The following is a 22,320-nucleotide window of genomic DNA, read 5'->3' on the forward strand; positions in this document are numbered from 1 at the left end:
AGAGGAAAAACTGAAGGTTGCTAGATGGGCGGGGGCGGGGGGGCGGATAAAGGGGAAGATGAGGGGATTAGAAAACAGTCGGTAACCACAAGATGGCCACGGGGTTTTGAAAATTAATTTGGGGAACGTAATCAATAATGTTGTAAAGATTTTGTAGGGTATCCTATGGACACGTGTCCCATTTGGGAGACCACCTGAGGGATGATGTAGATGCCGGATCACTGCACTGTACACCTGAAGCTGAACAATAATGAATGCCAACTATAATTTTATATATACATGTATGTATGTATATACTTACAAGAAGCAGAGTACAGCATTAGGAATAGAGACAGTGGAAATGTAATGGCTCTGTGCGATGTCAGAGGGATAGTGGATGGGGGAGGGAGGTCCACACAGTGTGAGGGATATAAATGATAAACGTCTAAATATTACTTTGTTTTGTGTACCTGAAACTAATTTTTAAAAAAGACAAAAAAAAACGTTACGTATTTTTCGTGTTTTGATGACTGAAAAGTCCAGCTCTTATACCCAACTCACTCCCCCTGCATATTTAATTCATCCTTTCTGAAAGAATCCAGGGCAGCAAATAACCAAAATGCAAGCTACTGTATAAAGAAAAGTGCAAAATTAAAAAAGAAAATGTGTAGAGAATAATCTGTTCCCACCCCCCAATTAAAGGCAAACAATGACTCTTTGCTCTTGCTTAACCTAGACTATCTGCAAAAATTACTAAAATAGAATAGACTTAACACAAAAGCAAAAAACAAAAACCTGACTTTTAATAGATGTCCGAAAAGCTTGTTCATGTTTGAAATGCTTAAATAAAGGAAAATGTAGTTTATATCAAACAAGTTTGAAGAGCCCTGTATTGAAGCATTCTGTAAAATAAACAAGACAAGATAGTATAGGGTTTATTGACAAAGGCGGAATTTCTTCAGGCAGGATGTAAGGAGGTGGTGGTTGTTTTCCAAGCATTTTCACTGCCATTTTATTGACTGGCAAAACATACTATGGAAGTGCTTCAGAGGCAGAATACACAGCAATCTCTGGCATGTTTCTGTTATTGATGTACTATCGTGGCTCCAAACACAGTTGATAAGCCTTAAAAATGACGAATAAGGCAAAGAACACACGAACAATGAACAGGAGGCAACTCGAGTCCATGCCAGGAGTTCATCTTTATAGAGAAAATCAGGTAATTGATCCAGATATTCTTTGATTCTCAGCAAATAAGTGAGAGAACTGATAGCAACCAGGCAACTGAAAATGAAGTAAAAAAGCCAGTAACAGAAGAATGGAATAAGCCAATTCCCTTGATAAGAAACAGCCCCATAAGCCAGCAATGAACTGATTATAAACATAAGAACAGAGACACAGGGCCGGCCCAGTGGCTCAGGCAGGCTCTGAGTTAGGAGCTCTGTGCTCCTAACTCCGAAGGCTGCCGGTTTGATTCCCATATGGGCCAGTGGGCTCTCAACCACAAAGTTGCCGGTTCAACTCCTTGAATCCTGCAAGGGATGGTGGGCTGCACCCCCTGCAACTAACATTGAACATGGCACCTTGAGCTGAGCTGCCTCCCGGATGGCTCAGTTGGTTGGAGCGCATCCTCTCAACCACAAGGTTGCCGGTTCGACACCCGCAAGGGATGGTGGGCTGTGCCCCCTGCAACTAGAAACGGCAATTGGACCTGGAGCTGAGCTGCGCCCTCCACAACTAAGACTGAAAGGACAACAACTTGAAGCTGAACAGCACCCTCCACAACTAAGATTGAAAAGACAACAACTTGACTTGGAAAAAAAGTCCTGGAAGTACACACTGTACCCCAATAAAGTCCTGTTCCCCTTCCCCAATAACATCTTTAAAAAAAAAAAAAACAGAGACAGCAAAAAGAGCATTCAGCCATTCTCTCAGATGAGTAATAATTGTCAATGACTTCATAGAGAATGTTGACAACTGGCATTGAGTTTGGATGAGTTACCTCCACAGTAACCAAAATTGCCACCAATTGGTTTACCACCACGTACAAGGTCCCCAGAATGACTGTCCCACCGCAGCACCGGGTACTGTGAAAGCGGTCAGCTGAGGGCCACTTGAAAGTCATGGACACCACTGGGAATCTCGTGGGCCTTGTTCTTGGCTGGGCCCCTAACAAAGGTTTTCCACCCAATGTTTTGAACCCACATAGCTCTGTCACCGAGTCCAAAACCAAACTAGTATCTTCAACTCCACCCCCAGCTCAGGCCCCAGCAAGCAACTTTGCACCTGCATACTGAGTCAATTTTAGCTTTTTTTTATCATTGATAAAAATATTTGAGGGGCAGCCAGGTGGCTCAGTTGGTTAGAGAGCAGTGTTCATAACACTAAGGTCACCGGGCCAGTGAGCTGCACCCTCATGGGCCAGTAAGCTGCACCCTCCGCAACTAGATTGAAAAAAAAACCACTTGACTTGGAGCTGATGGGTCCTGGAAAAACACACTGTTCCCCAATATTCCCCAATAAAAAAAAAAGATTTGAGCTATTCTGGTCGTGGCTTTATTTATGAAAAATCAACGCAAATAACGCAAATAAAAGGTGTTAAAATGATCAAATATTCTAGAAGGTCTTGCTTAGAGATTTAAGTTTTAAGAAAATAGTAAAAGAAAATGATGGGAAGAATATGCTCAATTGTAACAGAGCTAAAACACATACACATATTTAACTTGCATATATACAAATTAATGAAAGCAAAATAAAAACACTTGTAAAGTCCTGCTTTCTTTTTGAAATACTTTAAAATACTTCTTGAAAGTACCTTTTAAAATACTTTGAAATACCTTTCAAAATCTTTAGAAGATTCTTGGGCTTTTCCCCAAATATATTTCCAGTTTAAAGGTACAGAGACCATTTCAATGAAAGTAGAAATGTTCCAAACTCTTATTTTCTTTAACATATGATTTTTTAAAATATATGATTATACAAAACAATATAATTAATCTAATAATTCTTCCAATAGAAGATCACCTAAAGAATAACTAAACTGAACAATATAGCTACACCAACATTAATCTTTTCTCTACATCATTGAGACATAACACTGAGGAACATGTACAACTATATATTTGTCAATTTGGGTGATTAAACATACTTTTTAATTTAAAAAAACAGCTATTTTGCCGGAGAATCATTTATTAAATAGTTTCAACAGAAAGAATAGCTAACATTTATATTGGGTATTAAAAATTTTAATTTCCCCAGTCTACACTTCTCAAATTTCATTATCCTAACTTCAAATATACATTTACCCCCACGTTTTTCCCTCCACCAACACTAGCCTCCTTACCTCCTTCCTCAACCCAGCTTACTACCCGTTCATCTAACCCAGAGTGGTTGTTCTATCAGTCTATGATTTTTTTTTTTAATTCAGGAATATTGGGGAACAGTGTGTTTCTCCAGGGCCCATCAGCTCCAAGTCGTTGTCCTTCAATCTAGTTGTGGAGGGCGCAGCTCAGCTCCAAGTCCAGTTGCTGTTTTCAATTTTTAGTTGAACCCGCAACCTCGTTGTTGAGAACTCACGTTCTAACCAACTGAGCCATCTGCTACCCCTCCGGAAGCTCGGTGGTTCATTGTCTTCAATCTAGTTGTGGAGGGCGCAGCTCACTGGAGCATGGGGGAATTGAACTGGCAACCCTGTTCTTCAGAGCTCGCATTCTAAACTGAGCCATCTGGCCACCCAGTCTATGATTTTTTTAATGCTTAACCAGAATTTATATACCTTACAGGCTATGATAAAAACCAAAAATATCATAATGGTTTTTTATATATCTCTCAAGTCTTAAAATGAAAATAAAGTTGAAACCCACAATTTCTGATGACCTAAGGATCTTATTGTGAAATTGAAGATCTCAGTTTCTGGCTGAAACTGAGACCAGAAAAGAAAAAGAGGAACCTTTGGTTCTGTGAATTAAAAATAATTTATAAGTGATAATGATTACATGTATAGATAAAATGAGTTTAATATATATGGGCTTATGTACTAGGGTTTGATATATAACTTATTTATATATTAATTTATTGTTATGTAATATATATTATAAAGTTATATATATCATATATTATCTTTTATTTATATATGACTTCTCAAAACATTTGTGTTTTTGGTAGATTAATTATACTTGACTTCTACAGAAATGGTAATTTAACTTACAAAAGTCCTGTGGAGAGGAATAGCTGAAAGAAGGGCACAGACTACCTCTCAGCAAACATTTGAGTTTCTACTCTGTATAGGAGGAAGAAGGGAGGAAGGAGAGAAAAATATGGTATCAAGCAAGACAAGCTTAAACAGAGTATGTGGATGTACGAGGTGTGATCACAAAACATGGTGAAAGCTGTTGACAAGTGCCATCCAACAGAAAGGCAGGGATCTTTAATAAGGGAAGAGGCACATCGAACCTTAGTAACAGTGACAAGTTTCAATTTGTTTGGTTTAGTCAGTTGGGTGTGAGCTACGGTTGAGAGAAGTTGTTTTCAAGTGTGCCGTAAATCATGGATAACGAACAACGCATTAACATGAAATGGGTAAACAGTTTCATCTTCCATCATGACAATGCTCGCTCCGTGTCACACATCACTTCTGGTATGGCAATTTCTGTCAAATAAAAACATTATGGGGTGTCCTCATCCACCTTATTCACCAGATCTGGCACCATGTGACTTCTGGCTCTTCCCCAACGTCAAAATGACCACGAAAGAAAAACGTTGTGAATCAATTCAGGACATAGAGGCAGCCACGACAGTGCAACTAAAGACACTCACAAAAGAGGACTTCCAGAACTGCTTCAGAAAGTGGCAAGAACGATGGGATAAGTTGGTATAAGTGTGTCCAAATTGAGGGGGACTATACTGAGGGCGATTAATGGTGATGTGTCTTTTACTGTAAAAAAATTTTTTTAATGTAAACATTCACAGTATTTTTTTTTTAATCACACCTCACAGTTTGTTTCTTAAAACCGTTCTAAAGCACTTCATAAGAAGACATAGGTTTTTCTATTTCCTGGGAACTTGTCTAGTAAATCTTACGAGCATATCAGATAATTCTGAATGAGTTAAAAAGAAGGGTCTAAAACACAGCCTTGATTCTTACACATTAAAATGCTTATTCCTTTTGAGAAACACTGAAGTTTTGCCTTGCTTTGCAAATCATCCCTCTATCTTTGATGATGTTGAAATATTTTGAAACTTAATGTTTAATACCATTTCAGTTATTTCCTTTTATTTTACATCATCACATAGTTAATTCAGCATTCTAATTAAACTCAACCTAATAAAAATCAATAAAGTTATTTCACTGAAAGGACAAATTCACTACATTTAATAATCTAAAATCTTGGTTAGATCTAGGTACCATCAGCTTAAGTTACTGAATTGTACAAAGTGAAGTTGAAGGATTCCAGGGCTTAGAGGGATCCCTTAGGTCTAGTTCTATAAAGTGAGGTGGCCAGTCATTGATGAAAGACTCCAAAGTTTTCAAATGAAAATCCCTTGGGGCTCTTTTTAGCTGTTGGCAGTTTCCAACTGTTAAATCAAGGAATGTATTTCCCCATTTTCCCGTATTATAAATGGTAGGTAGCTGGGACAGCACCCCTGCAATCCCTTCCTCTAACCCCATTGACCCCTGCAAGTGGGAATACAGGAACAAGATAACCACATCTACACCAACAGTCATGATGGGGGTCAGGAGCCTTGGAGTCTACTTTTCACTCTGCCATTTTGTATGAGTCATTTGACTCATCAGGTTCAGATTACTCATCTATAAAACGAATAGATTGGGCAAGATCATTTCCAAGGTTCCTTTAAGCTCTGCTGTCATGTAATTGGAATTTTTCTGATTCTTAGGTCAGAGTCTGGGCGGGGATTTGGGTGGCAGAATAGTGTAGGTGGTCAGGCACTTCATACTTAACCACCTTTCCATATTCCCATAACTTAGTCACCAGTTCAAATTGAATAACCATAAGTGGTTGTACACTCTCACAAAAATTTTTGGTACTCTCATAGGAAAGCATTTTCAGTTTTATAATAGAGGTCATTAAAAAAAGTTATTTCATAGGACTCGTGCCATTTTGACATCACTCTATCATTCTTTGAGCACTTCATTACTTTTTGGTGCAAAAAGATGTTCCAGCTTATCTTATAATTTCCCTGTCCCCGCCCTGGGGTCAGCCAATTTCCTAAGCAGTCCTGGTTCCTCTGAGGGGGAATGGGCTAGGTGCGCCTTTGCAAAATAGATTTTTGTTGCTTCTCTCTCTTTTAGAAGGCAGAGCTAGAAAATACATGGCTTTTTTTGAAGTTATATAATACAAGTAGTCCTAATATAAAATGTCTGTCATAAAGAATTCATCAGCTAAGATAACATTGTCATCTTCAGTAGACATTTTCAATCTTAAATGTTAGTAATCAGATAATTCCATTCAGCAGGTCTGCTCAACAAATTACCAGGGAGGAGATTTCAGTAAACACAACCTAGTAGGGCCGCTCATAGCCGTGGATGTTCAAGTTTAGACCTTATACAGCATCTCTCTGAAATGGCCATCACAAATTCTGATGAACCACACAATTATTTGGTGGATATTAAAGCACAGTTTCAGAAAAAAAAATCACAGATGTTTATGTATGAATAATACTGTTGAATAATGATGAATAATACTGTTAAATTAAGGTAGTTAGCAGTCTTTGGAGTAGAAACTTCAGCATATGACTGATTATCATAGTCACATTATCAAAACGATTCAAATTAACTGAATAAGCAAAAGTAAACTATGCCCACCAAAAAGACACAGAACCCCTGCAATTTTTAGGATGAATAAATAGCTCTCAGAATTACTCTCCAAATTGATCCTATGTGACCAAACTCTGGGCAATGTATAGGCTCATTTGATCACGTGAAAGTATGTTCTTTTTCATGCTGAAACTGAAAGATAGCAATAAATATACCCTGCTGCTCTCCTGCCAGCTCCCCTCTAGCCCCCTCATTCGTTCAATAAATATTTGTTGAACATCTACTAAAAGCTATTGGTAAGCACTGATGAAATACTGTGAACAAGCCAGGTATGGTCCTTGCCCCATAGGGCTTACTTTTTAGTGAACACAGACCAAAAAAGCAATCAGATCAAATAATTATAACTAGTAATAAATGATATTAAGGACAGAAAAGGGAGAGAAAGAAAATGACAGAAATGACCCAGTTCAGGGTAGTCAGGCACGACTCCTTGAGAAGATGACATTTAAATAGAGATCTTAAAGTTGGGGAGCAGCTAAACGCAGAGTGAGAGGAAGAACCTGTTCCAGAACCAGGACTCAGCGTCTAGCAAGGCCCTGAAAGCGCTTGGTAAGTGGGTAGCAGGGATAGATCACACAGGCCTTTAAGAACAGTATAAGGAGTTTAGATTTGATGGAAAGCTACAGGAGGATATTAACAAGTGCGTGAGTTGATTCAAGGTAGGTTTCCAGGTTAGTCCTGGAAAAAATACTCATTCATCTCTTCATTCATAGACAATATGACTATGATAGAGATTCCAAGGCGAATACAGTCCCCCCTTCAGAACCTGAGGAAGTTCTCCCTCCTTGAGATCATCTGACGCCCATGTTTCCCAAGCCTGGACCTTCAGCCTCAAGTCACCTTTGCCATAAAACTCAAGTTTATCCCAATTCTGAAACATAAATTTCTCCTTTATTTTTGAGACCTCGTCTGTACTTTGCATCCCTAATCCTATAATTCAATGCCTTATCTTAAAAAGAAAAAAAGAAAGAAAGCCTTGGCTTATTACTGCCAGTCACCTTCCTAGAGACTGGAGTCTAGCCCTTGGATCTAAAATCAGTGACTAAAACCAACTACCAGACTTCCCCAGCACAGACCACTTACTGGCTCTTATCTACAGCTACTGTCTATCCCTTCTGGTTCTGCTTGCTCTACAGATGAGCAAGCCCTGCAACTGGACCTCTTAGGAGCTGGTTGCTTTACAGAATTAACACCCCTGGCTTCTGTCCCTCCATGAAGTTAGGTCTTACCACCATTACCACCACCACCCAATGTAGGAGTAAGCGTGGTGCAGACCCCAAACCCTCCCAACATATTCCACGCGCTATAGTAACCAAGTTATAACTGACCCTGTACTAAAATGGAAGTTTTAAAAATAAGTTTTCCTAATTATTAGAGTGTTATTTTTCTCTTTCTATTCAGCAACCTTAATTAACTAAGCATTATATCATCTCATAGACTATCATTAAATGTGAAGTATTTTCCACTGAAAAATAATTTCTTGTTTCAGCATAACATTTTTCAACAAAACTCAAATATTACCTTTATTTTATGTAATTTGGCAAAACTCAAAGCTTGTATAGAAAACAGGTTTCCTTTCTTGTGACAATTCTAATTGGATGGTAGTAGCTGTCTAGAATACTACCTTCAGAAGAGTTGGGAGTTGCCCGTGATCATTTAGCAACATTTGTCACGGGAACAGAAGGGAGTCAGTGCTGAGGCCACATTTCAGACACTCCTGTTCTAGAGGACGGGATAATGGAAGTTGTGTTTCTGTCTGTAAACAGTGTGGATCTGGATTTAAATTTTTCCCATGTGATATTAATTCAAACATTAATTGTGCTTAAATATCATGAGACCTCAAAAATACACTGAGATCACAGCACTATATCACATTTCTCAAGAACAAGGAGAACTTGGAGTGGAATCTCCCCAAATTAAACCATAAAAAGAGGTCTACTAGCAAGTGCCAATCCCAGTATCATATTTCCTACCAATTGAAGAATTCTGGTTTTCATGCATTTTATACATACCTCTGTCTATTCTGAGATTCTCCTCTGCCACTGTGACATCTGAGCACGTATGAGACCATCCTAGCCAAGAGGTACCTGCCAGAGAGGTATCTCAGGTACTTCTATCCCCAAACTCTAGCTCTTTTAGATACAGCATCGTAACTGCCATCCATATCCACTTATCCGAGTATGTTACTTACCCTTTATCAAGATTAGGTATATATGATTTAAATTATGAAAACTACCTAAGCACACACTTTCAGTTGTTTAACCTTTACTATATACATATTCAAGAAACACCTTTCTGTAACTAACTTCATAAGTTATACATTTTCATTATACCTATGAGTAAAACCGTAAGTTCTTTAAATTACAAATAAAATATATATATATATCATTAATCACAAAAGGTAAGAGTTAGGGAACAACTATCATTAAACAAATATTTAATAAACTTTAATTATTCCCCACAAATAAAATTTAATTTTATACACATCAGGCAATAGATGGGCCAACTGTTTCATCTAAGCTATATCTTATCTTACAGATCTCAAATGAAATTGGTTCTAAGAGTTTAGGTGAAAAGTTATATCTACATTATTTTTATTATCAATGTAAATGAGGCTCCCTTCACTCCCCAAAGGATTTAAAGAGGCTAAGTTAAATTATTAATAAGTGAATATCAAATAAGCTAAAAAGTGGTAAAGTTAAGGAAAAGCCAAATTCAAGAACACATAATATTCACATGGAAATCGTTTAAAACTACAAATGGTAGTCAAACACTATTTAACTTTTCCTGACATTCTGCTAGACTCTCCACAGCCCATTATAATCTATGAGGTGTGATCAAAATATATGGTCAATGTTTAAATTTAAAAAAAAAATTATTACAGTAAAAGACACACTGCCATTAATCCCCCTCAAAACACTCCCCCTTGCTTCAAACACACTTAACCCATCGTTCTTCCCCCTTTCTGAAGCAGTTCTGGAAGTCTTCTTTTGTTGAGCGTCTTTAGTTTTGCACTGTTATGGCTGCCTCGATGTCCTGAATAGATTCAAAACGCTTTCCTTTCATGGTCATTTGGACTTTGGGGAAGAGCCAGAAGGCACATGGTGCCAGATCTGGTGAATAAGGTGGATGAGGACACCCCATAATGTTTTTATTTGACAGAAATTGCCATACCAGATGCGATGTGTGACATGGAACCCTGTCATGATGGAGGATGAGGTAAAGACACTCATGAAAGAGGACTTCCAGAACTGCTTCAGAAAGTAGCAAGAGCTATGGGATAAGTGTGCTTGAAGTGAGGGTGGGTATTTTGAGGGGGATTAATGGCAATGTATCTTTAACTGTGAAAAATTATTTTTTTATTTAAACATTCACCAAATTTTGTGATCACACCTCATATGCTAAATACCTAGTGTAGCACCTAAGGTGACTAAGATTTAATGATGGGATGAAGGCTGACACTTCAAATTGCTTCAGCCTCAAGAATCATTTTGTAGACTTCCAAGCATATCTATTTAAGACTGTTTTAGAAGTTCTTTATCAATCTTGAACCAAAGTATCTCGAAATATTCATCTTTTTACAAAGGGAAGAAATGGCTCAGTGAAAACATATGTGTGCAGTATGTATGAGTTGACAAAATGCCCTCATATAAACTTCCAAACAACAATTTTGAAAAATTTTGTGAGAAGGGCTGCACATACATTATTTCTATTTTACAGATAAAGACATAGGGAGTCAGAGCGGTTACATGGCTTGCCTGCAGTTATAACTAAGTGATAAGTGTAAGCACCAAGAATCAAAACCACATTTTCTGCAGTCTACTCTTATGTTCTTCCCATGTTACCATATGACATTAAACAGTTGATTTGCAGCCTTCTACAACAGCAGAGGAACTTGGTAGGAATCAACATGACTCCATAGGAAAAATATTTTTTCCAGGGCAATTTAATTCCCAACAAGTGTAAGTCATCATCTTCCCACCTTATCCTGCCCCTCCCTGCCTGCCCTACCATCCAGGCAGGAAGTCTGAGAGCCTTCCAAGATTCCTTCATCAAAAACTTACGAGCCATATCCTGCTCTGTTTCCTATATCACTCTCAATCTGATTTTTCTTCCCTATTCCTATTGCCTTCATGCAGACCTCCATCATCTCCTGCCTGAACAGCCATAATACTCTACTGGTTGGGCAACTTAAAGGCTACTGAGATTTAATGATAGCATGAAATGACTACAGTGTCTTTGCCCTCAGTTTTACCAGTTCAATCCATGTTCTACAAAGTTCCCATAGTTATCTTTCCAAAAAGAGTCATCTGCTACCATCATTTTGATGCTAAAATCCTTACATGACTCTCCACTGCCCATACAGACTATAAATACAAACTCAATGGTATGGCACAAAAAACCCTTCATAATCTGATCCCAGCCCACATAACCTCCCCAGCCTGTCTCATTCTCCACCACTCCCACACACATCCTATGCTCCAGACGCAGTGGATGCCTACTGCAGAGAAGACAAACCGGTTTAACCTCACGTGCCAACTCCAAATAATTGTTAATGACTGCCTGAAGCACCCCGTTGAGAAGTCTGAAGCTGCATATAAATTCAGCATCAAAAATACAATGACTGATTAAGCAGTGTCTGCTTTCGGTACGGGAAAGTAGGTGTTGTTACCACACTACAATCCATTTACACTGTCCTTTAAATAGGTCTTCCACATTTCTAAACCTTTGTACTTACTGTTGCTTTTGCCTAATATGTCCTTCTCCTTTAATTCCATTCCTCATCCTTCAAAACCTCCAGAAAACAGATCTCCTCTGTGAAACCTGCCTTATATCACACTAAGCAGAGTCAGTCACTCGCACTCTCTCCTCTGCTCACCTAGTTTTCTGTATACGTCTCTATTATTTTGGAATTATTGTACTGTGTTAGTTTATGTACCAGTGATCTTCTTGGAGATATGGGTGCACTTTATTCCTCTTTGCTATCCTTAACATCTAGTGCATCTTAGAAGGCACTCAAATACTGGTGAAATCAATAAATGAAATTGTGTAACAGGAGATTCCTCTAAAATGGTATTTTCACTAAAATCCAGGAAGATATGGCCAAGGTGGCTGTTAGTGGCACTCCACCACTACTCTTCACCTTTATCTATATACAGAGGGTGCCAAAAAAAAAATGTATACACATTTTAAGAAAGGAAAACTGTATTAAAATTGTAATACTCAATATACACCTATAACAAAAGATGAATACAAGTCACATCTGACTTATGCAATTATAAGAGGTGCTCAAAGTAGTTACCATCAGCATCCAGACACTTCTGATTACGGCGAACTACTACTTGAACATTGACCAAAGTGTCCAGTTGCATACATGTGGGTTTTTTTGGCACCACCGGGATATCTTTCTCTCTCAGAAATACAAGATATTAAGGGAGTATACTAGATAGAAATTTGACTTCCAATTAGATTGGGCAGGGAAAAAAGTGGGAAGTATGAGGGAAAAAGACAACAGATGCAATTTTTCAAAGAAATGAACTAGCATTAAGTGATGTGAAAAAGATTTAAGAGTCAGTTTTCAGAAGCTAAAATGAGCGAGCAAATACTGTTATAATTAGGGATACAGCTTTTACATATACATGACACTAGTCACATACTTACTAAATTTACATTAATGTCCCAGATTAGTTTTAATGTTTAAAGTCTGTAAGGTGCATCATTTTGGAAAACTTTGACAATATCTGCTAATGCTGAACATACACAAACATTATGAACTAGCAATTCCACTTTTAGGTGTACACTCAACACAAATGCTACATTTGTTCACCAAAAAACATGTTTAATAATGTTCACAGCAGCATTACTAATACTATCCAATAACTGGATATCCAAATGTAAGCTCCAAAACCTCTAAAATCCATCTAGAGTAGAATGGACAAATTATGATATATTCATACAATGGAATATAATACTAAAATGCAAATGAATAAACTACAACTGCATGCAACAATGTGGAACAATCTCACAAAGTTCAGAGAAAAAAGTTGGAAATCATGTAGTATAATACTGGTTGATTTTATATTATAAGTTCAAATACAGGCAAAACTTATGGTGCTAGAAGTCATGATAGTGGTGATTCCTGGGGTGGTTGCTGACTGAAAGGGTTCACAGGCAGGCCTTCTGGGATGCCAATAATGTTCTGTTGCTTAATCTGTGTCCTGGTTATACGAGTGTATTCACACTATGAAAATTCATCGTTTATGATTTATTCTATTTTCTGTGAGATAATTTTAATTAAAATTTGCGTTAAAAATTAAGACAAAATAGAGATATTTTCAGACTAACGAAAACTGAGTGAATTCAACAATGGCAGACCTGCACTAAATACTAAAGGAAGTTCTTCAGGCAGGAGGAAAATGATCCTAGAAAATAGTACAGTAATGCAGGAAGAAACAAAGACCATGGAAAGTGCAACTATGTGGAGGAATATAAATGAACATTAAATTGTACAAAAATATTGCCATGTTTAAAAATCTATGATAAACTTAAATACATGTCAACAATCATAAAAAAGCAAACAGAGATAAATGGAGTTACAGTGTTCTAAAATCTCTGCAATGTCTGGAGAATAATACAACTAGTAATTTATACAAGACTAACAAAATGTCAACAATGCATGTTGTAAAGCAACTATCAAAAGAATACTAAAGCTATTCTACAATAGGCAAGCAAGTGAAGGATGATATTTTAACAATTAAAAAAATACTTAATCAAAAGGAAGATAAGGGAGAGAAAATGAATATAGTACTGGTGGGACAAATACAAAGCAAATAATAAGATGGTATACTTTAAAACCCAAATATAAATAACTATATTAAATGTAAATGGAATAAACAATCCAGTTTAAAATTAACGACTGTTTATCAGATAAAAAAACAAATCTAAACTATATTGTGCTTGTACAATACACAACTTAAATGTAAGAATACAAAAAGGTTAAAAGTAAAATTACGAAAAAGAATATACCACGCAAACATTAATAAAAAATAAGCTGGTGTAACTATACACATGTACCTATAGTCACATTAATAAAAGAGTCAATCCACCAAGACGATATTACAAATCTAAATTTGTATGCACTTAATAATACAGCTTCAATATATAAGTAAAAATTGACAGAATAACCCATGGATCAAAGAGGAAATCACAATGAAAATTAGAAAGATATCTAAGTTCAATTATAATGAAAATGTGATACCATATTAAACTTCTATTCATGAAAACACACCATTAACAAAGTGAAAAGGAAAGCCACAGAGTTGGAGAAGATACCTACAATACATATAACTGGCAAATAGCTCGTATCCAGAGTATATAAAAATAAGAACATATAAAAATGAGAAAAAATAAAAACCATAATAGAAGTAATTAAAGGTTACCAGGGGGTGGGGAAAGGAAGAATGGGCAGTTATTGCTTAATGGGTACAGAGTCTCTGTGTGATAGAAAAATTTGAAAATAGATAGTGGTGATGGTTATACAACATTGTGAATATAAGTAATGCCATTAAATTAAATGGTAACTTTTATGTTATACAAATTTTATAAGAAAAAAATAATATTATAGAAAAATGATCAAAAGACCTGAACAGGAATTTCACAAAAGAGATATCTTCATGGCCAATGAATATATGAAAAGATACTCAACATGATTACTATCAGATAAATGCAACTTAAAACCATTATGAGGTATATACCATTACATACCCACTAGAATAGCTAAACTTTTTGTTTTTATATTTTTTTATTTTATTTTATTGGGGAATATTGGGGGACAGAGTGTTTCTCCAGGGCCCATCAGCTCCAAGTCATTGTCCTTCAATCTAGTTGTGGAGAGCGAAGCTCAGCTCCAAGTCCAGTCTTTAGTTGCAGGGGGCACAGCCCACCATCCCCAATTGAACCAGCAACCTTGATGTTAAGAGCTCGCGTTCTAACCAACTGAGCCATCCAGCCGCTCCAAAACTTTTCTTTTTTTAAAATGACATTTCCAAGTATTGGAGTGGATGTGGCATAACACATTGCTAATAAGGAAAGGTAAATTGAAACAACCTCTCTAGAAAACTGCTTGGCAATATCTACTAAAACTTAAGTGTCACAGATGCAAACAATCCAGCAATTCTCCTAGACATGTACCTAACAGAAGTGCATATATACAGAGGGTGCCAAAAACGTGTATACACATTTTAAGAAAGAAAAACTGTATTAAAATTGTAATAATAAATACCGATAACGAAAGATGAGTACAAGTCAAGTTTGACTTCTGCAATTACAAGAGGTGCTCAAAGTGGTTACCATCAGCATCCAGACACTTCTGATTAGGGCGAACTACTGCTTGAGCAACGTTGACCAAAGTGTTCACTTGTATACATTTTTTTGGCACCCCCAGTATATTCAAGAGTATTTACATCAGTGTTATTTGAAATAGCTAAAAACTCCAAACAATTCATATGCCCATCAAAAGCAGAATGGGTAAATAAATTTCAGTATTTTCATACAATTGAATACAATACAGGGTCTGACAATTAGGTTCATGAACTTATTGCAATGATGTTGCTAACATTTTTGTACAACAGAGGGATTATTCATTATGAATTTATATCAACTGGACAAACAATTAACCAAGTTTACTATTTGGAAGTGCTGAAAAGGCTGCGTAAAAAAGTTAGACGACCTGAACTTTTCACCAACAATCCATGGCTCTCACATCACGACAATGCACCAGCTCACACAGCACTGTCTGTGAGGGAGTTTTTAGCCAGTAAACAAATAACTGTATTGGAACACCCTTCCTACTCACCTGATCTGGCCCCCAATGACTTCTTTTTTTACCCAAAGATGAAGGAAATATTGAAAGGAAGACATTTTGATGACATTCAGAACATCAAGGGTAATACGATGACAGTTCTGAAGGCCATTCCAGAAAAAGTTCCAAAATTGCTTTGAAGGGTGGACTAGGTACTGGCATTGGTGCATAGCTTCCCAAGGGGAGTACTTCAAAGGTCACCATAGTGATATTCAGCAATGAGGTAGGTAGCACTTTTTCTAGGATGCATTCCCGAACTAATTGTCAGCCCTGATATAGCAAATCGATGCAATATGCAGCAAGTAGTGTACCTCACAAACATAAAGTTGAGCGAAAAAAGCCAAACAAAACACACATAATGTGAGATTCCATACAAAGTTCACAAATAAGCAAGCCCAATCAATGGTGATAAAAACTAAGCCAATGATTATATGTAGAAGGCTTCTGGGCTACTCATAGTGCTCTTTTGTTCTTAATCAGGATGGTGTTTACATGGTGTGTCAGTAACGATTTGTGTACTTTTCCGTGTGTATGCTGAACTTCCAAAAAAAAGAAAAATGTGTGGGAAAAGCCTAAGAAAATAATTTTTGAGAAGGAAATGTCAACAGAAATTAGACTTTGAGACAGAAGAAAAGTGGTCAATTATTTAATTATCTTCAAATATACACAACATACACCAAAAAGTCTTTCAGAGATCCTGACCAACACGTCATCACCAGACTATCATCACTAAAAAAAAAAAAATATCCATTAAACTTTCCTGTAACTAGATGAAATGTTTTTAAATTACGTGAACATTTGGTGTAACATTTTCTTAATGTACATTCTTTGTATAATGAGGGTCATGCAAGCAGCAAAACAAAATAGGGTGTCATGGAATGTCTATCCCTGATATATTTAAAACATCAACACAATGCTAGTTAGCCATACTGACCTGACAAGAGCAAAGGCTGGACCAGTTAAGTCCAATACATTCAATGCAGGGAGAAGCAAATCTTGCCTTGTCTTGACCTTGTTATACTGCCACTCAGAAGTTAGAAATAGGGAAAATATTACCACCTTTCCCAATTAATTTGCATGGCTTTATATACATCAGTATTTTTCTTGTCCCTAAAGTAATCATGCTCCCCTGTAACAATCTGAAATACCTAACCCAGGCCAAAAATCTCTTGCCCAGTCATACTTGGTTTTCATTTCTTTTTGTTTGTTTGATTAAGACATTTTATGAACTTATCACAAATAGTATATTTTATCTACATGTTGTACGTCAGAGCAGTAATGAAAATAAATGCTTACAAAATGGGGAACTATTTCAATGTGGTTGATCGCCAACATTCTGCATATTTTAGGGACACCTGTAGCCCACAATATCCATAACTACTTGCAAGAAGGAGGCCAATGATCACAAGATTTGTCACCAATTCTTGACCACCCACCTACCTCAGTCACTCCATATTTGACCCCCGGCAACATTTCAATGACTTCCCATCAGCTCCAGTATGTCCAAATTGATCTCCCAATATAGGCTCCTTTGGCTTCAGTTCCCAAGTATCTCTCCCTTCTGATAAACATTTTGTACAGACTGCTCTCTCTGAACCTTCCTATTCAACTTGACTCTAAGGTATTCAATAAATGTTAAATGAATGAATGAAATACAGACAGTGGTAGGAGTGCCAGTAAAAGTGAGATACCAGAAAGAGATATTTCCCAAATCTAACAAAGTCTGAACACCAAAAATAACTAAACCACTTAACATTTCTTCATTAAAAACAAAACCACCCCAGTAGCAACAAGCATACCCAACACTGAGCCCCTTGGAGATATGTCTAGTTCTAGGGCTGGGGCAGAAAATATAATAACATAATAACCCTTGAAGCATTTTGTAATGCCAGAAAGCAAGGATATGCTCAAAAACACAAAAGGATGGCTACATGTCAAAGTGACACAGGAGCCAACCTGAAGGTGCCTCCAATGGCCACAACTGGAACAATTTCAGCAATAAAACAAATACCATGGTAATGGAAAACAACCAAAGTATAATAAAATAGATGTGAGTCCAGACTGATATAAATGATTGAATAAATAAGGAAATGGAGAGAAGGGACAAATCTTCCTTACAGAAAAATTCCAAATAATATTAACTAGATCTTCACCCTTCCAGGAGGAGGCCCCTTCCTTAAAGGTAGGCTAGACTTAGTGACTCCTTTACAAAAAATAGAGTGTAGAAAAGGTAAGAGCAATAGTAACTCTTTAGCAGAGAGTTACTGGCAAACCTGGCAAACATGGTTCACACCACCAGGAGTATTGCATGGATATCATGTGCCCCAATCTACTGTGTTGATAGGAGCCCTTCCCCTCTCTGGTATTCTTCAAACAAACGTATAACCCCAGTCTAGTCTGGAAAACATCAGGCAAACCCAAGCAAAAGGACAATCTACAAAACCCCTGACCAGTACTCCTTAAGGCTGTCAAGGTCATGGGAAACAAGAACAATCTGAGAGGGGCCACCAGCTCAGGTGGTTGGAGCTCCACGCTTCTAACTCCGAAGGCTGCCAGTTCGATTCCCACATGGGCCAGTGGGCTCTCAACTACAGTTTGCTGGTTCGATTCCTCGAGTCCCGCAAGGGATGGTGGGCTGCGCCCCCTGCAACTAGCAACGGCAACTGGACCTGGAGCTGAGCTGAGCCCTCCACAACTAAGACTGAAAGGACAACAACTTGACTTGGAAAAAAGGCCTGGAAGTACACACTGTTCCCCAATAAAGTCCTGTTCCCCTTCCCTAATAAAACCTTTAAAAAAAAAAAAAAACCAGTCTGAGAAACTGCCACAGAGCAGAAGAGACTAAGGAGACTAAATGCAATATGGTACGCTGGGTGGGATTCTGAAACAGGAAAAGGACATTAATAGAAAAATGAGGAAAATCCGAAAGAAGTCTGCAATTTGGTTAATAGTAATGTGACAACACTGGCTCCTTAGTTTTGACAACTGCACCACAGAATGACAACATTAGTAGAAGTTAACATTAGGGGAACTGGGTGAGTGGGACACAGGAATTTTCTGTATATCTCTGCAACTATTCTAAAAACTCTAAAATTATCTCAAAATAAACAGTTTATTTTTAAAAGAAACCCTCTATACTTGGTAACAGGCAATATTTTCCTCATAGTTTTAAACAAATATCTGGGAGAAGGCAATTTCATTTTTTTCTACTTAGCCAACAGGAAGCAAATAGTAAATATAATGAAAGTGGGATGGAAACTGTTGCAATTTTACAGAACCTATGATGCAAGAAACTGATTCTGCCCTTACAAATAAAACAGGCAGAGTGTGACTTATCATCTCTTATCAACATATAGTCCCTGGTAGGTCAATGATTTTTTTTCTTCTAAAGTGGAGTCAAAACTCAGTGAGGCTAATGGCTTTCCAACAGAGTCCCAACTTACTTAAATACCAATATCTATATATGCCTAAATTCTTTCCACTGTTTTCCTTTGCAAGAGACAAAAATGCAGATAGAAAACCACAAATGCACTATTCCAAAATTTCTCCCAAAAATGTATGTAGCCACTCCCACATAATCCAGCACAAGTGTAAAAATGTTGGAGTAAACAGAAGTTGAAAGTGACAGCAATCTGAATTGATTATGTCTAAAATACCTTAATTTTGCCAATGACCATCTGAACATATAGTTAAAGCCCCTCCCAGGGACCTGTGTAAATGAGTGGGCTTAACGCTGAAGCTGCATTAGCTTCATAGTAAATTTATCACTGTGTTTGCTTTATTTTTCTCTTCTTTAATGCTAAATCTACTTGTTTACATCACCCTTGGAAACTTGAACACTGCTTACACATGGGAACTCAATGCATGCTTTTAAAATTGAATTAACCCCATACATTTGGACATATTGTTCAAATGGAATAATTCTTATCTATTATTGTATTGATAAGTCTTTTCACCAATGCCTATAATACCATCATAAACCCTCATACTTTAACCTGGACACATACACATATACTTCAAGTGTTCCTTTCATTTAATGATCAGGATGTAAACACTCAAGAAAGATACTAAGAACAAAAATTAATGTTTTTAAACATGTTTTCACTATTTCAACCTTCTCCACAAATATTCTCTTAAAATCAAATAGGATATTATTCCAAGACCATTTCCCGCACCACATTAGCATGAACCTTACTAAGAAGCTTGACTGATCATATCCTCTTTTCAAATCCCAAACAAAGCCCGAATGTTCCCTATACCAAGGGATCCCTTTATTAGTATGCACACAGGCTTTCATTGTTCCTCCCAAGAAAACCTATCGCCAATCTTATTTTAAATCCATATGTGGTCATAATATTTTAAATGTTCTTTATACATTTAAATCTAAAGGTACATCAAAATTCTTAAAACCAAAATCTGAAAAAAGTTACTTTTGTCAGTTGGGTAATTAAGGCTTAAGAGGCTGCTGAGACCATGCAATGATTCTAAGCTCTAATACTACTGTTATTGATAGTTATTTGTGTCATCCCAGAAAAAAAAAAGTTGTTCTACTCTTGTAAAGATCTGGAATATAATCTAAATTCAGCTAATGACAACTTTCTAAAAATGTGTATACCAAAATGTGTTCTAAATGCCAGTTAACTGCACTGGTGACAAACAGTGGCTAACAAGCAGTGAAATGTCTTTAACTCATTAATGAAGGGTGTGAAAGTGAAAACTTCATCACCTGTATATAATAAATTTTATCAAACAAAAAGGTCTCGTTATGACTGCAAGTACACAAACATTTGGGTAATAAAAATTTTAAGTAAGCCACCTAAGAAGAATCATAAGCCCTCTTGATTCTAAGCAACGTGTCCTCCTGTCATCACAGAAATACTTCATAAAATATACTGCCCATTTTAAGATCCTTATTAATAATTTAATCATTTTTACTCAAGATATTCTCTAAAGAACTAAGTTTTCTTTTTTCTTTACCTCCTTTAGTCCTATACCACACTGCTTTCATGGCCGTGTTAGTATACGGCTCTAAGTTATATCTGAATGCTAAATAAAATGACTCATTCTTCATTGTTTTCTTCCAATGCCTCACTGGTCTCACTTCCATGCCTCCCACACCTTTCATCATTTTTCTATTTTTCTTATAATGTATTTCTAATTTTTAATTCAAACTGAATGCAAGTATTCTGGATGTATCAATACTGTTAAGAGTTAACAAGAACTAAAATCAAGTACAACTGCATTCAATCCCAAAACAAGTCAGGAAAGCATGTGAAGTGCTATTTCTTTCTATGAGACTAAATGGAGTAATACTGCTGAGAGGGGTAAGAATCAATAGCACTCATTCATTCAACTCAACAGCAGAGGGATCAGTGGCTAGCTGAAAAGATTCACTTGCTTGAGGATTTCAGTCACAACCCATTTCTCCACACTGAATACAATCCTGGGCACCACCCATCATCTAGCTGCTAGACTAGCAGCCTTCAACAGAGGATGATTTTGCCCCTCAAGGGACATTTGGTTATGTCTGGAGACTTTGTTGTCATGGCGGAGAGGGGGTTGCTGGCATCTAATGGGTAGAGACTAGAGATTCTGCTAAACATCCTATGCATAGGACAGCGCCCACAACAAAGAATTATTCAGCCAAAAATGTCAATAGTGCCAAGGGTGAGAAACCCTGATCTAGACATTTGTCTCAAATAGCTCGACCAAAGACACCATGGTGGTATGAAAGGACCACAGGACTAGGGAAGGAAAAGAACTAAAATTTAATGAGAACCTGCTACATAGCAAGCCTTGAGTTATTCACTTTACTTATATCATCTCAATGAAGTCTCTATCTGATGAAGAAAGTGATCTGTTCTCATTTCACAGGTGAGAAGGCTAGACTCTGGGAGGTTAAGGAACTTACTCAAGGTCACTCAGCTAGTAAGGAGAGGAGTAATGATCCGAATTCAAACCAAATCTGTTTTATTACACAATATTACAAAATCTAGAGGATGAAAGACATGAATTTGATTCAAAGAATTACCAGTATGAATTTGAGCAAGTCCTAAACCTCCAGTTAGAAAACAGTCAATGGATAACGTGTAAAAATATAAATGCTGCTGATAGCCAAGAATATATAATCATGTGAAATGCCTTACAATGAAAATGAAAGTGTTTCTTAGAATGCTGGTGTCACAATTACCATTTTTCCTTAAAAACAGAATTCATACAGGTGTGCACAGTAACAAATTAAACAGCATATTTAAGAACCAAGATTAAATGTTCAGAAGACAGCATGCCTTCATAACCATGCAAATACTCTGAAATCCTAGGAGGAAATGAAATGTCTAATATAAACAAGATTTTAGTATGGCTTTTCACAAAGATTTTCAATCCTCGGCCCTAAAATCTAAAATGCTCAAGACTATAATCAACAACTTTGGGCTCTCTCCACAACTGGGAGCAAAGGTCACGAGCAGAGAACTAAGAAGGAAGGGGATGGATTACAGGTCCATTACAGCTGCTGCAGGGAATAACTCTACTATTCTCTCCATAAAGATAGAATATATTGAGGTCAACATGTTATCATTCATATTAATAATGCAAAAAAAATTCATTTCAACATAAGGTTCTGATTTTTTACAAAAAAACTACCACC

The 22,320-nt window shown here is 37.0% G+C and overlaps 1 protein-coding gene and 1 pseudogene across 6 annotated transcripts in view; both read right to left on the reverse strand.

Moving 5' to 3' along the window:
* SPIRE1 (spire type actin nucleation factor 1) overlaps positions 1-22,320 on the reverse strand; it is a gene marked incomplete at its 5' end in the record, with an annotated part of 256,517 nt that overhangs the window by 232,149 nt on the left and 2,048 nt on the right. The gene's annotated exons all lie outside the window — the stretch shown is intronic.
* Positions 847-20,802, reverse strand: LOC308509733 (lysosomal-associated transmembrane protein 4A-like; annotated as a pseudogene). Its single transcript has 3 exons — positions 20,652-20,802; positions 1,885-2,148; positions 847-1,420 (listed from the first exon to the last, which is right to left on the reverse strand). The product of its transcript is annotated as a lysosomal-associated transmembrane protein 4A-like (transcript).

Source organism: Rhinolophus hipposideros (genome assembly GCF_964194185.1).
Source record: "Rhinolophus hipposideros genome assembly, chromosome: 17".
Lineage (NCBI taxonomy): Eukaryota > Metazoa > Chordata > Mammalia > Chiroptera > Rhinolophidae > Rhinolophus > Rhinolophus hipposideros.